The 15,896-nt window shown below is 50.4% G+C and overlaps 1 long non-coding RNA gene across 1 annotated transcript in view; it reads left to right on the forward strand.

The window, feature by feature from the left end:
• Positions 1-14,028: 14,028 nt before the first annotated feature.
• Positions 14,029-15,896, forward strand: part of LOC132536608 (uncharacterized) — a 34,899-nt gene continuing 33,031 nt past the window's right edge. The window contains exon 1 of the long non-coding RNA XR_009548115.1: positions 14,029-14,074. This is a non-coding gene — a long non-coding RNA (uncharacterized LOC132536608). The remainder of the gene's footprint in view (positions 14,075-15,896) is intronic.

The raw sequence follows: 15,896 nt of genomic DNA on the forward strand, positions 1-15,896 counted from the left end.
TGGCAGCTGGGCTGGCCCTGGGCCCCCAGGGCTGAAGGGCAGAAGCAGGGTGGCAGTAAAGTAGCGCAGGGAGGCACACAGTAGATGTTAGTTGGGGAGCTGAGGGACAGAGGGCATGGGAAAGGGGGCATCCTTGAGGAGGGGTCTGGACTAGAGAGTGTGGTGAGCTGGAGGCACGGATGGTTCCAGGAACCAGGGACTGACGGGAAAAGATTCCTGCACCCATCCACTGGATAGAAACTGCAGCAGCCACAGCAGCAGCCCTGTATTGAATAGGGCAAGGGCCCTGAAGAAATCCCTCTGAGGATGAGGAAAAGGAGGAGGAGGAGGTGGAGGAGGAGGAGTAGGAGGAGGAGGAGGAAGAGGAGGAGGAAGAAGAGGAGGACAAGGAGGAGGGGCAGCTGTCAGTAGGCAACAGGATTAATAGAGGCCACCATTACGGAGGCATGTGTCCAGGCAGGCACCCACCAACCCTCAGGGGCAGCTCAGGCCCCCCAGGGACCTGGTGTGGGTATCTCTGGGGCAGGGACTGTCAGTAGTCAGCAAGACTGTGTGTCAGAGCTCATGGTGGAACATGGGCCTGGCGGAACTTGGTCCCCAGCCCTGGGCTGTCAGATGCCAGCCCCTTGCCCAGACACACACCAATCTGACCATATCCCCTTGGCCCGGCCGACCTGCACATGATTTGGCCTGGGGTTCGGACTCTGGTGGCTGGCCACCACCCCTCAGGTCAAGTTCAGGGTGAGGGTCATGGCTGCTTGTAAACTGGGTGGGCGGCGTCCCCGTGGCCTAGCAACCACAGGAGCCCTCTGTGATGTCCTAGCCCCTGGCATTCTGTGCTGGCCACACTGGAACTGGGCAGCCCAACTGCCCTGCCACTAGGTTAGTCAGCAGTGCCCAGATGCCTGGGCCCTAGCACAGAGGGACGGAAGGATGGGAAGATATTACTGACCTACGAGGGACCTCAGGGACCTCTGGCATCCAAGAGAAGACAGGTGGAGGTGTGCCCGGGATCCAGGGAGCCCAGGCAAGAGATGCCTGCATGCCTGCCTGCCTTCCTGGATGTCTGTATGCTGCCTTTGTCGAGGTAGTTTTCTCAGGTCCCCTCCACTCCTGTCCTCTCCTGTCCTCACCATCCATTCCACTCTACTCTCCTCTGCACTTTGCTACTCTCCTTTGTCTGTCCTCTCTTCCTGGTGCCCTGCTCAATAGCTCCAGCACTTGTGATGGTTCTCCAGTTACAGCTGTTCGCAATCCCTTCCACCCCCTACCTTCCCCTGATGTGACCCAGCTCACAGGGTCTCCAGCTCACCCCACCCACACCCACACCACCCAACACATTCCCTGCTTCAGCCCCTTTGCCCTATTCAGCCGAACTGGCCCCTTTGCAACCTAACTATGCATCGTTGTTGGTCTTCACCATTCAAGGAGGGATCTCCTTTTTTACTTAGCTTGGTTAACTGGTGGATGGATGGATGGATGGATGGTTGGATGGATGGATGGATAGCTGGATGGATAGCTGGATGGATAGCTGGATGGATAGCTGGATGGGTCGATGGATGGATGGATAGGTCAATGGATTGGTTTTGTACAGGCAGTGTACCATCTAGAGGTACTTGAGACCGCTGGTGTCAGAGCCGTTGTCTATGTGAAATGGAAAGCATGAATTAATAAATAACAAAAATGAATAACCACCTAAATAAATAAATAAATATAAAAACTGGGTTAAAAATACATGGCGTCCTTGGCTTTCTGCATATGGTATGCTGTGAGTATCTTAACAAGGAAAGCATTGTCCTGAGTAGCCCCTTTGAAGTAGTGGAATATTTCCTTTTCCTTTTTCTTTTTTGACTTTCTATTTTCTTGATTATTTATTGGAATAAAAAGACAGGAATTGAGAGGGAAGGGAGGCATAGAGAGTTTGAGACACAGAGAGAGACAGCTGCAGCACTTCTGCACCACTTGTAAAGATTTCCCCCATCAGGTGGGGACCAGGGTCTTGAAGTCCAGTCCTCCGGCATTGTAACATGAGTGCTTAACTGGGTGTGGCACCACCTGGTACCCTTGATGGGACACTGTTTTTCGCAAGGAAAAGAAATTCTCGTGGAAAGGTAATAAATAAATAAATGAATAAATAAATAAAAGTGCATTGACATTAACTAAGTGGAAACACACAGGGACATATACATTTCTGTTACCTGTATTACTTATTCATTGATTGATTGATTTCCTCAAGGGGTTATTGCCACAGCTCAGTGCCTCCGCCACGAATAATCCACAGCCCTGCACTCCATTTGTTCCCCTTTCGCTGCCCTTGTTGCTTGGTCACTGTGGTGGTTATTGTTGCGGTTGTTGTTCTTACTGACACTTGTATCGGACAGAGAGAAAAGGAGAAAGCAGGGGAAATACAGAGTGGGAGAGAAAGATGAGCCCCTAAAGACCTGCTTCTCCCCCTGTAAAGCGACTCCCCTGCAGGTGGGGGTCTGGGCGCCAGACCTTTGATCCTTCCAGCTGTCCCCTCTTTTCGTGAGCACCACAAGCGCTTAACCCTCTGACATACGGCCAAACCTCCCTGGATTTACTTTTGAAGGCAATATGACCTGCCTCGTTTTGAATCCTCATTATCCTGAGGATGATTCCTGGAGACAGTGTCATGATAGGACACATGGAGATCTCTGATATCAGAGAGCACCTGGAACAGCAGATGGGGCTCTAGTGCCAGGGCAGGAGCAAATCCACATCCACCCTCCATGGAGTCCACCTGCCTGCATTTTGGTCCTTTTCCCTCCAAGAAAGGTTTTTCTTTTTTTTCACTGAGAAACAGGCAGAAGACAGGTTACCCAGGCAGAGGAAAAATAAATAATAAAAAGCCTTTTTTTTTTTTAACCATAGTGAATGACCATCTTTGGGAAGTACAGGTTTTGAACCTGAAAACAATGTCTGTCTGTCTCCTAGTCCACAGAAAGAGCCTCTGGCCCAGCCTGAACTCACGCACAGATGAGGTGTTTTTGCCAAGCAAAGGTCTTCACAGCGCACTAGGGATTGGGCGGCCTGAGATCCAAATGTTACATTGTAGATGGACTGTTTGCAGTTCTTGCTCCCCAGATCATTGGACTGTCTCAAATCCCTCCCCTACAGCATGAAAAAAAAGACTCTTGACAGCCTTGGAGCAAATGGAGTGGGGTCGAGGGGAGCTGGTTGCATGTCTGCGCTGCTCAAGCCCAGGTATCTTTGGGGGGCCTTGGCAGAGGCTGTAAGGGGGCTAGGGGGCAGAAGGAGACTGTTTGAGAGGCAGGCTGCAGGCAGGGGAGCCCGTGAGTTTGTGCAGGGCTGTGTGTGGGTGTGGTGGCAGGGGGTTAGGGCTGGTCCCCCTGCTGGATGGTGAGATGGCAGCTGGGCTGGCCCTGGGCCCCCAGGGCTGAAGGGCAGAAGCAGGGTGGCAGTAAAGTAGCACAGGGGGGCACACAGTAGATATTAGTTGGGGAGATGTGGGACAGAGGGCTAGGGGAAAGGGGGCATCCTTGAGGAGGGGTCTGGACTAGAGAGTGGGGGGAGCTGGAGGCATGGAAGGTACCAGGAACCATGGACTGACAGGAACAGATTCCTGCACCCACCCACTGGATAGAAGCTGCAGCAGCCCTTTCTTGCCTAGGCCAAGGTCCCTGAATGAGTCCCTCTGAGGATGAGTAAGAGGAGGAGGAGGTGGAGGAGGAGGAGTAGGAGGAGGAGGAGGAGGAAGAGGAGGATGAATAAGGGGAGGAGGAGGAGGAGGGGCTGGAGGTCAGCTGTCAGTAGGCCAAGGGATTAATAGAGGCCTCCATTACAGATGCATGTGTCCAGGCAGGCACCCACCAACCCTCAGGGGCAGCTCAGGGCATCCAGGGACCTGGTGTGGGTATCTCTGGGGCAGGGACTGTCAGTCAGTCAGCAAAACTGTGTGTCAGTGCCCATGGTGGGACAGGGGCCTGGCGGACCTTGGTCCCCAGCCCTGGGCTGTCAGATGCCAGCCCCTTGCCCCGACACACACCAATCTGCCCATAGCCCCTAGACCCGGCCGACCTGCACCTGCTTTGGCCTGGGGCTCTGGCTCTGGTGGCTGGCCACCACCCCTCAGGTCAAGTTCAGCGTGGGGGTCATGGCTGCTGGTCAACTGGATGGGCAGGGTCCCAGTGGCCTAGCAACCACAGGACACCTCTGTGATGTCCTAGCCCCTAGCATTTTGTGCTGGCCACACTTGCACTGGGCAGCCCAACTGCCCCTAGGTCAGCCAGAAGTACCCAGACGCCTGGGCCCTGGCACAGAGGGACGGAAGGATGGGAAGACAGTGCTGACCGACTAGGGACCTCAGGGCTGGCAACAAAGAGAAGTGAGGTGGAGGTGTGCCTGGGATCCAGGGAGCCCAGGCCAGAGCTGCCTGCATGCCTGCCTGCCTTTCTGGATGTCTATGTGCTGCCTTTCTCCAGGTAGGTTTCTCAGGTCCCCTCCACTCCTGTCCTCTCCTGTCCTCTCCTGTCCTCTCCTCTCACCATCCACTCCCCTCTCCTCTCCTCTGCACTTTGCTTCTCTCCTTTGTCTGTCCTCTCTTCCTGGTGCCCTGCTCAACAGCTCAAGCATTTGTGATGGTTCTCCAGTGACAGCTGTTCGAAACCCCTTCCACCCCCTCCCTGCCCTTGACGTGACCCAGCTCACAGGGTCTCCTGATCACCCCACCCACACCCACAACCCCCAACACATTCCCTGGTTCAGCCCCTCTGCCCTATTCAGCCGAACTCGCCCCTTTGCAACCTACCTATGCATCATTGTTTGTCTTCATCATTCAAGGAGCGATCACCTTTTGTACTTAGCTTGGTTGACTGGTGGATGGATGGATGGATGAATGGATGGATAGCTGGATGGATAGCTGTATGGATAGCTGGATGAATAGTTGGATGGGTGGATGGATGGATGGACAGGTCAATGGATTGGTTTTGTAGAGGCAGAGTACCATCTAGGGGTACTTGAGACTGCTGGTGTCAGAGCCATAGTCTATGTCAAATGTAAAACATGAATTCATCAATAACAAAAATGAATAAGCACCTAAATAAATAAATAAATAAATAAATATAGAAACCGGGTTAAAAAATACATGGCGTCTTTGACTTTCTGCATATGTTATGCTTTGAGGATCTTAACAAGGAAAGCATTGTCCTGAGTAGCCCCTTTGAAGTAGTGGAATATTTCCTTTTCTTTTTTCTTTTTTGACTTTCTATTTTCTTGATTATTTATTGGAATAAATAGACAGGAATTGAGAGGGAAGGGAGGTATAGAGAGTTTGAGACACAGAGAGAGACACCTGCAGCACTTCTGCACCACCTGGAAATATTTCCCCCGGCAGGTGGGGACCAGGGTCTTGAAGCCCAGTCATCCAGCTTTGTAACATGAGTGCTTAACTGGGTGTGGCACCACCAAGAAAGTAGAAATCTACAGGGCTGGGATGGGGGTAAATAGCATAATGGTTATAGAAAGAGACTCTCATGCCTGTGGTTTCAAAAGTCTCAGGTTCAATCACTTGACACCAACCCCCCCCACCACCATCTGGTAACAGAGAGGGACTGAGAGAGAGAGAGAGAGAGAGAGAGAGAGAGAGTAATCTACACACAGAGACTAACCAGAGCACTACTCAGCTCTGGTTTGTGGCCTTGTGGAATGAATCTGGCTGGCACTTTGAGGTCTCAGGGGAAAAAGTGAAGGTCTTTTGTATAACCAAATGTTATACAACTTCTTTTGTATAAACCAAACCCCAACCCCTGCCCCCCTTTCCTTCTCCCCCCCATCAGGGTCTTGTTTTTTCCATAAAACAACAAGAGCTGAGACAGCATTGACAAGAATAACATTAACAACAACAATGGTAACAAGAAGGGCCAAAAATTGGGAAAAACAACCTCCAGGAGCAGTGGATATGTAGTGCAAGCAGCACTGAGCACCAGCCATAATACAAACAAACAGGCAAAAAAAGAAGAAAAAAAAAAGAAGAAAGAGAAAAGTAAAGAAAACAAGAGCTGAGCAGTGCTCTGGTAAAAATTAAAACATAACATTAGTGGGAGTCCGGCAATAGCGTAGCATGTTAAGCACGCTTGATGCAAAGCTCAAGGACGGAAGGAAGGATCCCGGTTCGAGCCCTTGGATCCCCACATGCAGGGGAGTTGCTTCACAGGCGGTGAACACCCTCCTAGAATGGCAACAACAGCAACAGCAACAGCAACAGCAGTGCAGGGGGAGTGTTCTAGGAAAGGAAAAGTAGATCTAAGCGTCCTTCCTCTCCCCCCCCACCCAGGTTTATGTCTGTGGTTCTGTGCCTACAGTATGAATCCACTGCTCCTAGAGGCCATCCCCGACCCCCCCACCCCCGCTTTGTATGGCCCTGGTTGTTCATCATTACTGTTGTTATTATTGCTGTCGTTGTTGTCGGATAGGACAGAGAGAAATCCGGAGAGGAGGGGAAGACAGAGAGGGGGAGAGAAAGATAGACACCTTGGGGTGGGGGTTGGGAGGGGGCTTGACTGTAGCGCTGTGGTTTGGGAGCACATGGTACAAAGTGCAAGGACCAGGGTGGGCATCCCAGGTCGAGAGCCTCTCGCATGGCGGTGGCGGTGGGGGGAGGCTCAAAGAATCTGTGAAGCAGGTCTGCAGGTCTGCTCCCGGCCATGTGTACTTAACCTTGTGCACTACCACCCGGGCCTCCCCAGTCCCTCCATTCTTTCCAGAGATAGAGAGAGAGACAGAAACAGAGATACAGAGAGAGACAGAGACAGAGTACAGGGTGTGAGAAAGACATGAAAACAACACACCACTGCCTTTGGAGTTCCATCTATTTTCTTTTTTTTAATATTTATTTTATTTATTTATTCCCTTTTGTTGCTCTTGTTGTTTTATTGTTGTAGTTATTATTGTTGTTGTCGTTGTTGGATAGGACAGAGGGAAATGGAGAGAGGAGGGGAAGACAGAGAGGAGGAGAGAAAGATAGACACCTGCAGACCTGCTTCACCTCCTGTGAAGCAACTCCCCTGCAGGTGGGGAGCCGGGGTTCGAACCAGCATCCTTATGCCGGTCCTTGTGCTTTGCGCCACCTGCGCTTAACCCACTGCGCTACAGCCTGACTCCCAGTTCCATCTCTTTTCATCCTCAGTGGTTCTCACTGTGGTTTCTTAGATTTCTTCCTATGAAATGAAAAGTTACATTGTGGCGGTCCAGAAGGTTGTGAGGTGGATAAAGTATTGGACTTTCAACTACAAGGAGGTCCTGAGTTTGACCCCTGGCAGCACATGTACCAGAGTGATGTCTGGCTCTTTCTCTGTCTCCCGTCGTATCTTTCTGCTTCAGAAATAAGTACAATCTTAAATAAAATAAAATTAAATGAAAATAAAGTGACAAACCTTTGTGTCCTGAACCCTATCACCATGTAAATGGATATTTTAGTGATGCCTCCATCAGAGGGCATGTGTCACATGGTGAGGGGACTCAAGGCAAGAAGGGAGAAAGTTAGAAAATAAATAATTTAAAAAGAGATGGTAGTGGTGGTGGTAGAGGAGGAGGAGGAGGAGGAGGAAGGGGGGCCAGTCAATGAATTAAAGTGAGGCAGTCAATTAATTAATTACTCAAAATTCAATTTTTTTCCGGGCTTGGGGTAGGTGTATTTAGGAAACTATATACCCCTCCCAAAGGGGAGAGGGGTGAATTCTTAGAAAAGAAAGGAGAGGCCTAATCCCTCCACCTTTTCTGTGTGTGTATGCCTGTGTTTGGGGGGGATGTCAATGTGTAAATGGCCTTTATACACACATGCACACACACACACACAAACACACACGCACCAACATCTGTGGAGTTCCACCTATTTTCATCTTTGTTGCTGTCTCGTACACTCTTAGAATTTCTCATTTTAAATGTAAAATGATGTTTTAGTCTGAACCTTTTCTGATCACATGCAAAGAAATGGCATTTTTCTGGGTTACTCTCATCCATCTCTCTCTCTCTCCCTCCCTCCCTCCATGCCCCCCCCAATGTATTTTATTAGAGATGGGACTTAGAACAAAAAAGTGTGTGTGTGAGAGAGAGAGAGAGAAGAGAGAGTTGTGTATATGCCTGTCTTCCACACTTTTCACCATTAACAAAGGAATAGGTTTATCACAGAGACTCTCATGCATGAGTCTCCCAAGTACCAGGTTCGATTCTCCACCCCCCCAACATAAAGGAGAGTTGAACAGTGCTGGGGTGGGGGGCAAGAAGGAGGATAAACAAGGGCAACAAAAGGGGGAAAAATGGACCCCGGGAGCAGAGATTCATGGTGCAGGCACGGAGCCCAGCAATAACCCTGGAGGGATAAGAAGGAGGAGAAGGAGAAGGAGGAGAAAGATAAATATATATAATATATATATATATATATATATTTCATTTCAATCATAGGAACGGAGGCATTGAAATAGGCAGATGGGAACACTGGTCTTTTCTGGTTTGACAGTGGTGTGCTTTGCCTTGGGACATCTGGGGCCTCTAGCCAGAAAAGACATGGTGGTATGCAGCAGGATCACAGGAGACCTCTCTCTCTCTCTCTCTCTCTCTCTCTCTCTCTCTCTTTCTCTGTTTCCTTCCTTCCTCCCTTCCTGCCTTCCTTCATGGGGGGTGTTGTTAATGGTTTACAGTCCACAGAAAAATACAACAGTTTGTACATGTACAACATGTCTCATCTTTCCACATAACTCTTCAACCCCCTCTAGGTTCTCCTCTCCCATCATGTCCCAAGAGCTGAACACTCCCCCCCACCTCGACCCCGACCCCCACCCCAGAGTCTGTTACTTCAGTGCCATAGATGACAGACTGACATCTTTCTCTCATTAGTATTTCAATGCTGGAAGCAAAGAGCTTGTTCATGGCTCCGCCTCCTCAGCCTCCGCCTCCGCCTGCATCTGTAGCCTCAGGTTCCCCCTCCCCCGCGGAAGAAATTTCTTTTATTCATTTATTTTATTTTTCATGGGGAAATGACCACTGACCACAAGTTGGGGAGATGGAGAGCAGGAGGTGTGTGCTTTCTAGAAACAGATAGTGTTTTTGTAAGGAGAATGAATGAATGAAGGAAGGAAGGAACTGGATCTTGCCAGTGTGGACCATCCTTTCAAAGGCTTCATTCAGATGCAGATAGTCCCAGCTTTGGGGCAGGATGGTCTTTTTTATCTTCCCTCAACACTCAACTGTTGTTGTTGTTTCCAAGCTGCAGAGAGAGGGGGAGGGGGGAATGAAATGTGCTTTCTTTTTTCTTTTCTTTTCTTTCGTTCTTTTTTTTTGTTTTTTAGTTTTTTGTTTGTTTGTTTGTTTTGTTGTTGTTTTCAAGTTGAGGTAGCTCGAACTGTTTTCCTGAGGCCAAAGTAGTCCAGCATGAAATTTAGTGGGGGGGGTGGGTGTTTGTAGAGGGAGGAGAAGGATAAATTAAAAAAGAAAGCAAGCAAGCAAGCAAAGAAAAGGTGAGTGAAAGAGCATAATGTTTATGCAAACAGACTCAAGCACTGAGACTCCAAGGTCCCAGGTTCCAGCCCCCACACCACCATAAGCCACAGCTGAGCAGTGCTGTTGGGAGAAGGAGAAGGAGGAGGATGAGGAGGAGGAGGAGGAGGAGAAGGACACAACCTGCTTTCTGTATTCTTTCCTCTTCTTTCACAATTAATGAAGCAGGGCTGCAGGTGTCTCTCTTTCTCTCCCCCACTCCCCCCACCCCTTCCCTCTCAATTTCTGGCTATCTCTATCCAAGACTTAAAGATAATTTAGTGATCCGGGAGGTGGCCTGATGGATAGAGCATGAGGCCCCCGAGTTCAACCCCCGGGTAACATATGTACCCCGGTGATGTCTGGTTCTTTCTGTCTCCTCCTGTCATTCTCATAAATAAATAAATAAATAAATAAATAAATAAGGGAATCAGTCAGGCATGAGCACAGCAGGTCAAGCGTGCACGTGGCACAAAGGGCAAGGACCACTGGTGTGAGGATCCCGGTTCAAGCACCCGGCTCCCCACCTGCAGGGGAGTTAGTTGCTTCACAAGCAAGCAGTGGTGAAGCAGGTCTGTCTGCAGATGTCTATCTTTCTCTCTCTGTCTTCCCCTCCTCTCTGTCCTATCCAACAATGGCGACGGAAATAAACCAAAGACAACAAAAGGGAATAAATAAGTAAATAAATAAAATATTTTGAAAAGATAATTTGTTTATCTTGAGAGAGAGAGAGAGATGCACAGCCTTCTATTCTCCTCTGACGCCCCACCCCCCCAACACACACACACACACAATCTGTTAAGCTCTCTCAGGCATGTAATAGACAATGAATATACTAAAATAGAATCAGACACGAGAGAAAGGGACCCCGGTGATACCAAGATTATGCAAAAGACTTTCATGTATTGGACTCCTCTGAGGTTACAACTTCAGTCAGTCCCTGGTGCCTTCACAAAACCTGTACGTGCAAGACAGGGAATCCTGTTCCTCAGTAGCTCTTGAGATGAACAACAGCAGAAATAAGGCTTTGTGACACACAACCCCCAGCTTTATTCATTCATACATTCAGCAAGCAAGCAAGCAAGCAAGCAATGTGTGTTGTTCCCCTCCCCCAGTTTTATTTTCTAAAGGAATGTGTGTGTGGTCTTGGACAGACATGATACATATTATATACAGACATTTATTTTCTGCTCATATATAAAAATATATAGATATATAAATCCAGTGAATAAAAATGGCGGGGGGTGAGGGAAAGGAAATTGGGGGCGGTGGCTACCTACCAGGTACCCTTTCTCTGAGGAATCCCCAACACTCTGCTCACCACCACCCTTCACCCTTCACTTCAGTCCACTCCACTCCACTCCACCCCAACCCACCCACTCATTTACAATGCAAATTTCTGGCCAGAATGATACAAAGTGTTGCTGAGCAGGGGTAGAGAGGATAATGGTTATGCTAAGAGACCCTCATTCCTGAGGCTCCACAACCATGGCCAGGAAGCCTGTGGCGATTCAAGGAGCCAGAGTGCAACATCATTCAGACTTCCGTTCCAACTCGCAAATTCTTCTGCCAGAGACTAAGTCCCAGGGGAGTGCTGGTCGACCCGCCTGCTCCACAAGGCGGCAGTCCAGGAAACTGGTGGCGGGGTGGCGCGGTGGCGGGATCCTGGGATCCTAAGGCGGACTTCATCCAGCGATTAAGTCCCAAGGGAGTTCTGGTCGACCCGCCGGCTCCACAACGAAGGCAGTCTGAGATTCGGGATCCGGGGGTGCCACGGTGGACTTCATCCAGATGCACAGTCGACCCTCGAGCCACTGCGTCAGCGACCAAGTCCCAAGGGACTGCTGGTCGACCCTCGTGCCGCTCCGCCAGCGACCAAGTCCCAAGGGACTGCTGGTTGACCCGCCGCCTCCACAACCGCGGCTCTATGATCCATCCAGTGGCCGCGCTGCGACAGCGGACTCTGCCGCCATCCGGAGTCGGGAGCGGGCTGCTGGTCGACCCCACGGCTGGTCTGGGAGGACGGGCGCGAGCACCGCGCCGACACCTAGAGGCGATTTGCCACCCCCCCCACACCCGCCTCCCGGGCAGCGGGTGGGCGGGTGGGCAAGAGCGCCCGCCAGGGCCCGGCGGCGGGCTGGGCGTTTGCGCGAACGCGCCTCCTCACTCGCGGAGTGCGCCGCGTCCCCCCCCCCTCCTCCTGAGCCCGGACACCCAGGCGGAGATGGATGGGAGAAGGCAGGGCAGGGGAGGGGCCGGACGGGATGGATGGATGGACCGACCCCGCCCCTCCACCTCCCCCCCTCCCCGAGAGTGTGGGAGAGAGTGAGAGCGAGACAAACCCTTGTGTCAAGGGCTGACTTTCAATAGATCGCAGCGAGGGAGCTGCTCTGCTACGTATGAAACCCTGACCCAGAAGCAGGTCGTCTACGAATGGTTTAGCACCAGGTTCCCCACGAACGTGCGGTGCGTGACGGGCGAGGGGGCGGCCGCCTTTCTGGCCGTGCCCCGCTTCCCAGGACGAGCGGCTCTCCGCACCGGGCCCCGGTCCCGAACGCGCGGCGGCGGGTGCGACGACCGGCCGGTCCGACCGGCTGGCCTCAAGCAGCCCGCCGAACGCCTGCCAGGGCAGCGCTGCGGCGGTCTCGCCAGGCCGGCAACACTCACTCCCCTAGTAAACTGCAGCTACGGCATGCGTCCAGAGAGTGGTATGCGCACAGGCCACCAGGGGCGCGACAGACCGGCTCGACAGCCAGGCTCCTGTAACTCTCGCCGGTCAAGCGCAGCCAGATCTCTCCCCTCTGCCTCTGCAGCCGGAACTCGGGAGGAGGCGGCGGCAATATAGAAGCGGCCGCCAGGGGGCACCCTACATTCATCCTCTTGAGCCGAGAAAGTGAAAGTCAGGCCGCCGGCGGTGGCGGCTTGGCGGCGGCGGACCCTGGCAGGACCGCGGTGGCGGCGGCGGCGAAGGCAGCGGCGGACGCCCGCGGACCCCGGGAGGATCGCCGAGACGGCGGCCCCCGGCAGGATCAGGGCGCGTGCGCGCGGGCACACACACACACACACACACACACACACACACACACACACACACACCGCCAAGCCGGACATGCATTCCTCAGTGCGTGACTGAGTGACAGAGGGAGGGAGTGCATGGAGGGCAGGGAAACGGGGGAGGTGGGAGGGAGGGAGCCAGGTGGGAGGGAGTCCATGAGCAAAGGTTAGTGACTGAAGCAGCGGTGCAGGCAGTGGTGGCAGGGCCCAGGCAGGAACCCGGCTCCTTGCATTTCTTTCTCTGTGTGCTTTACCGGGTGCACCCACACCCGGCCCCCCAATCTTTCTCTCTGAACTAGGGGGAGGTGTATTTAGAAAACTGTACATCCCTACTCCTAAAGTGTGTTGGGGGAGAGGGAACAGTAAGTGTTGGAGGGGTCAAGGTAGTTAGTCCCTCTATGGAGAGAGAGAGAGAGAGAGAAAGAGAGAGAAGAGGGGTGTGGGAAGGACACCTTTGGAGTTCCCTATGGTTTATTGGATTTCTTTCTTTTAAAGGAAAAGTTACAGTTTATGCTGAACCCCTTACAATGTATCCGGATTGTTATATTGAAGAGTAGATTTTAAAAAAAAAGGATGGGGGAAGGCAGGAGGGACTGTCCAGAATATTGCTGAATTCTGGCAACTGGTCTTGGTCTGTGGGGATCCCACCTGAGACCTCAGCTCCCTCTCTCAAATGAAAATACATGATAGATAGATAGATAGATAGATAGATAGATAGATAGATAGATAGAGTCGGGTGTTGGGTGGTGGCGTGGCACACTGGGTTAGGCACACATAGTATGCAATGGAAAAAAAATACACACACACACGCACATAAATATTCCCCTCCCAAGTTATTGCTGGGGCTCGGTGCCTGCACCAGGATTCCACTGCTCCTGGAGGCCTTTTTTTTCTTCCCCCCTCTCAGTTTTGTTGCCCTTGTTTATATATATTTTTGCCAGGAGCCATTTCTCTGCTTTATAGATGATAAGCTTTGAGACAACGGAACCCCTCAAGACAAATGTTAATTCCCCCCTGGGCAGGCCATTTCCCCTTAGGTAAACCATTTATCAGTAATCAAGTGAGTCAACACAAGTGAGTCAACACACAGTTTGGTTCCTGCCATTTGTTGCAAGGAACATTCCTCTTTGAAGTTTGCTCCCCCTTCCCCTCCTCCAGCATTCCCTCTCCTTCCCCAAAGCCTTAAAATGCCTGTATTCTCAATAAAATTTAGAGCTTGATCAGAAACTTGACTTGCTCTCGTTCTTCGTGTCTCTCGTCCCTATCATTTCAGAGCTCATTGGGTTCCTAGCCCCTGTTCACCGCCCTGCTGGCCGGGGCATTCTGGCGCCCGGAACGTGGGGCGAAGAAGCCTTCTGGACCTAGAAACTCCGCTGATAGAGAGGGTAGGCCTACCCGAATTAACCGAGTCACCGCAGCCCGAGAGGGGTAACGCAAAGTCTCACAGAGATCGCCACGGAAATACCCGCCCGTGAGACACATCTGGAGGAGAGTGTTCACAGCGGCTGAGGTAAGCAATACCATGGGGCATGAATTCAGCAAACTATTTATTCATTAAAGGACTCAAGGAGTCACTCAAGACACGAAGAAATAGGGTTAAAAAATTAAAGAAGTTTTTAGATTATATTGGAAATATTTGCCCCTGGTTCCCGCAGGAAGGCACTATAGATAAAAAGCGTTGGAGGAGAATTGGTGACTGTCTTAATGATCACTATCAGTCTTTTGGTCCTGAACGTGTACATGTTTCTGCCTTTTGTTACTGGAATTTAATTAATGATATCTTAAAAATCTATAATAATCACCCTGATATTAAAAACCTTATTAAAGAGGGTGAAAATGTCCTCCGGCAACTTTCTAGTCCACCGTCCAGGACAAAGTCCCCATCCCCATTCCCTTCTGTGATTATTGATCTTGATCCCCCAGTACCCAGTCAAAATAAAAGCCTCCCAGCACCAGATGAAAGTAAAAGCCCTGTTTCCCTCCCTACAGGTCCCTCCTCACTTACTAAAGTTCCCTTTATTGACCCTCCTATTGCTAATTCACATGAGAATGAAACCCAGCATTCTTTCCCCTGCCTCTATCCAGTTTTACAAAACCCCCCTCTCCTGAAGCACTTCCCGCAGAGAATGAGGCTTTGCTAGAAAAAGATGCTGCCAGATACTACAATCCCGATTGGTGTCCTCCTCCCTTTAATTCCCCTCCCTATATCCGTGCTCCCACTCTCCAGCCTGACCCTCTCCTTGACAATCCCTCTGTCAGGTGGGCACTCTCAGGAGTCCTTCCAGGAATTTCCACCCTCCACAAGGTCCTTGCTGACCGGAGAGAGCAGCTTCAATTAATGAAAGAAATAGCTGCAGTTACAGAAGAGCTTACATTTCTAGCCTCACCAAAAAACCTAAACCCAACCCCTAAAACTAAAACTAAAACTAAAACTAAAACTAAACCATCCAAATCAAACCCGGTTTTGGCTTTCCCTGTTACTCGGAGCCAGGCTCAAACTGGCTAGCCCTAACCCCTATGCTCTTCCTTGTCCAGACTGCCTCCCTACACCACCGCCCCTCCGTTTTGTGCTCCGGTCCTTGACTTGGCCAATAATACTGATTAGACCACTTTCTTTAAAACTGTAAAATGTACCTTAGCCCAGAAAAAAAAATTTCAAAAATTTTTCTCTGCACGGCTGCTGTAAACTAAGCCCCCTGTTCCACCCTCGCAGCCAATCACGGCACAGAGCCCCTGCTCCACAGATTGGCAAATTCAGTCAGTCAATCATTCCGCTAAGCCAAAAAGGCCCCTCCTTGGGGGGGGTTAGCGAGTCTGTGAGTTAGGAATCCAAAAACCAAAAGCGGTTTTTCAAAGGGAAAATTTTCCTTTCACCAAGAATGTATGTTTTAAGTCTGTGCTATCCTTGTTTTCATTAATGTGTGTTAACCCCTAAGTAACTAAAGTTTTTTTTTAAGTTTTAAATAAGATTTAGTTAAGCTAAATGTGGTTTTAAAGATCCAGACTCATAGAGTTGGCACACCTTTACCAGAGTAAAATATAGGACAGTTTCGTCCTTCTGATAGCTAATATCAGCATCAATTCATTACTTAAAAAGATTTTCTGAGATATCTAGGCATGGTAAAATGCCTCTGTAGTCTCTCTCACTCTTGTGAAAATTGTAGATATTACCAGCACCTCAATATCAACTGCCACTGTTTGTTAATTTAATTCCATGCTTGAACTGACTTTCTAATAACCCAGTCAGTGTAGAGCAGTGGCCTTGCCAGGAAAAAAAGGATTAAATGTGCTATTCCTGGCCTGATTAAAAAAAAATATTCAACAGATGTGAT

The sequence above is a fragment of the Erinaceus europaeus genome, unplaced genomic scaffold (genome assembly GCF_950295315.1).
Source record: "Erinaceus europaeus unplaced genomic scaffold, mEriEur2.1 scaffold_363, whole genome shotgun sequence".
Taxonomy (NCBI): Eukaryota; Metazoa; Chordata; class Mammalia; order Eulipotyphla; family Erinaceidae; genus Erinaceus; species Erinaceus europaeus.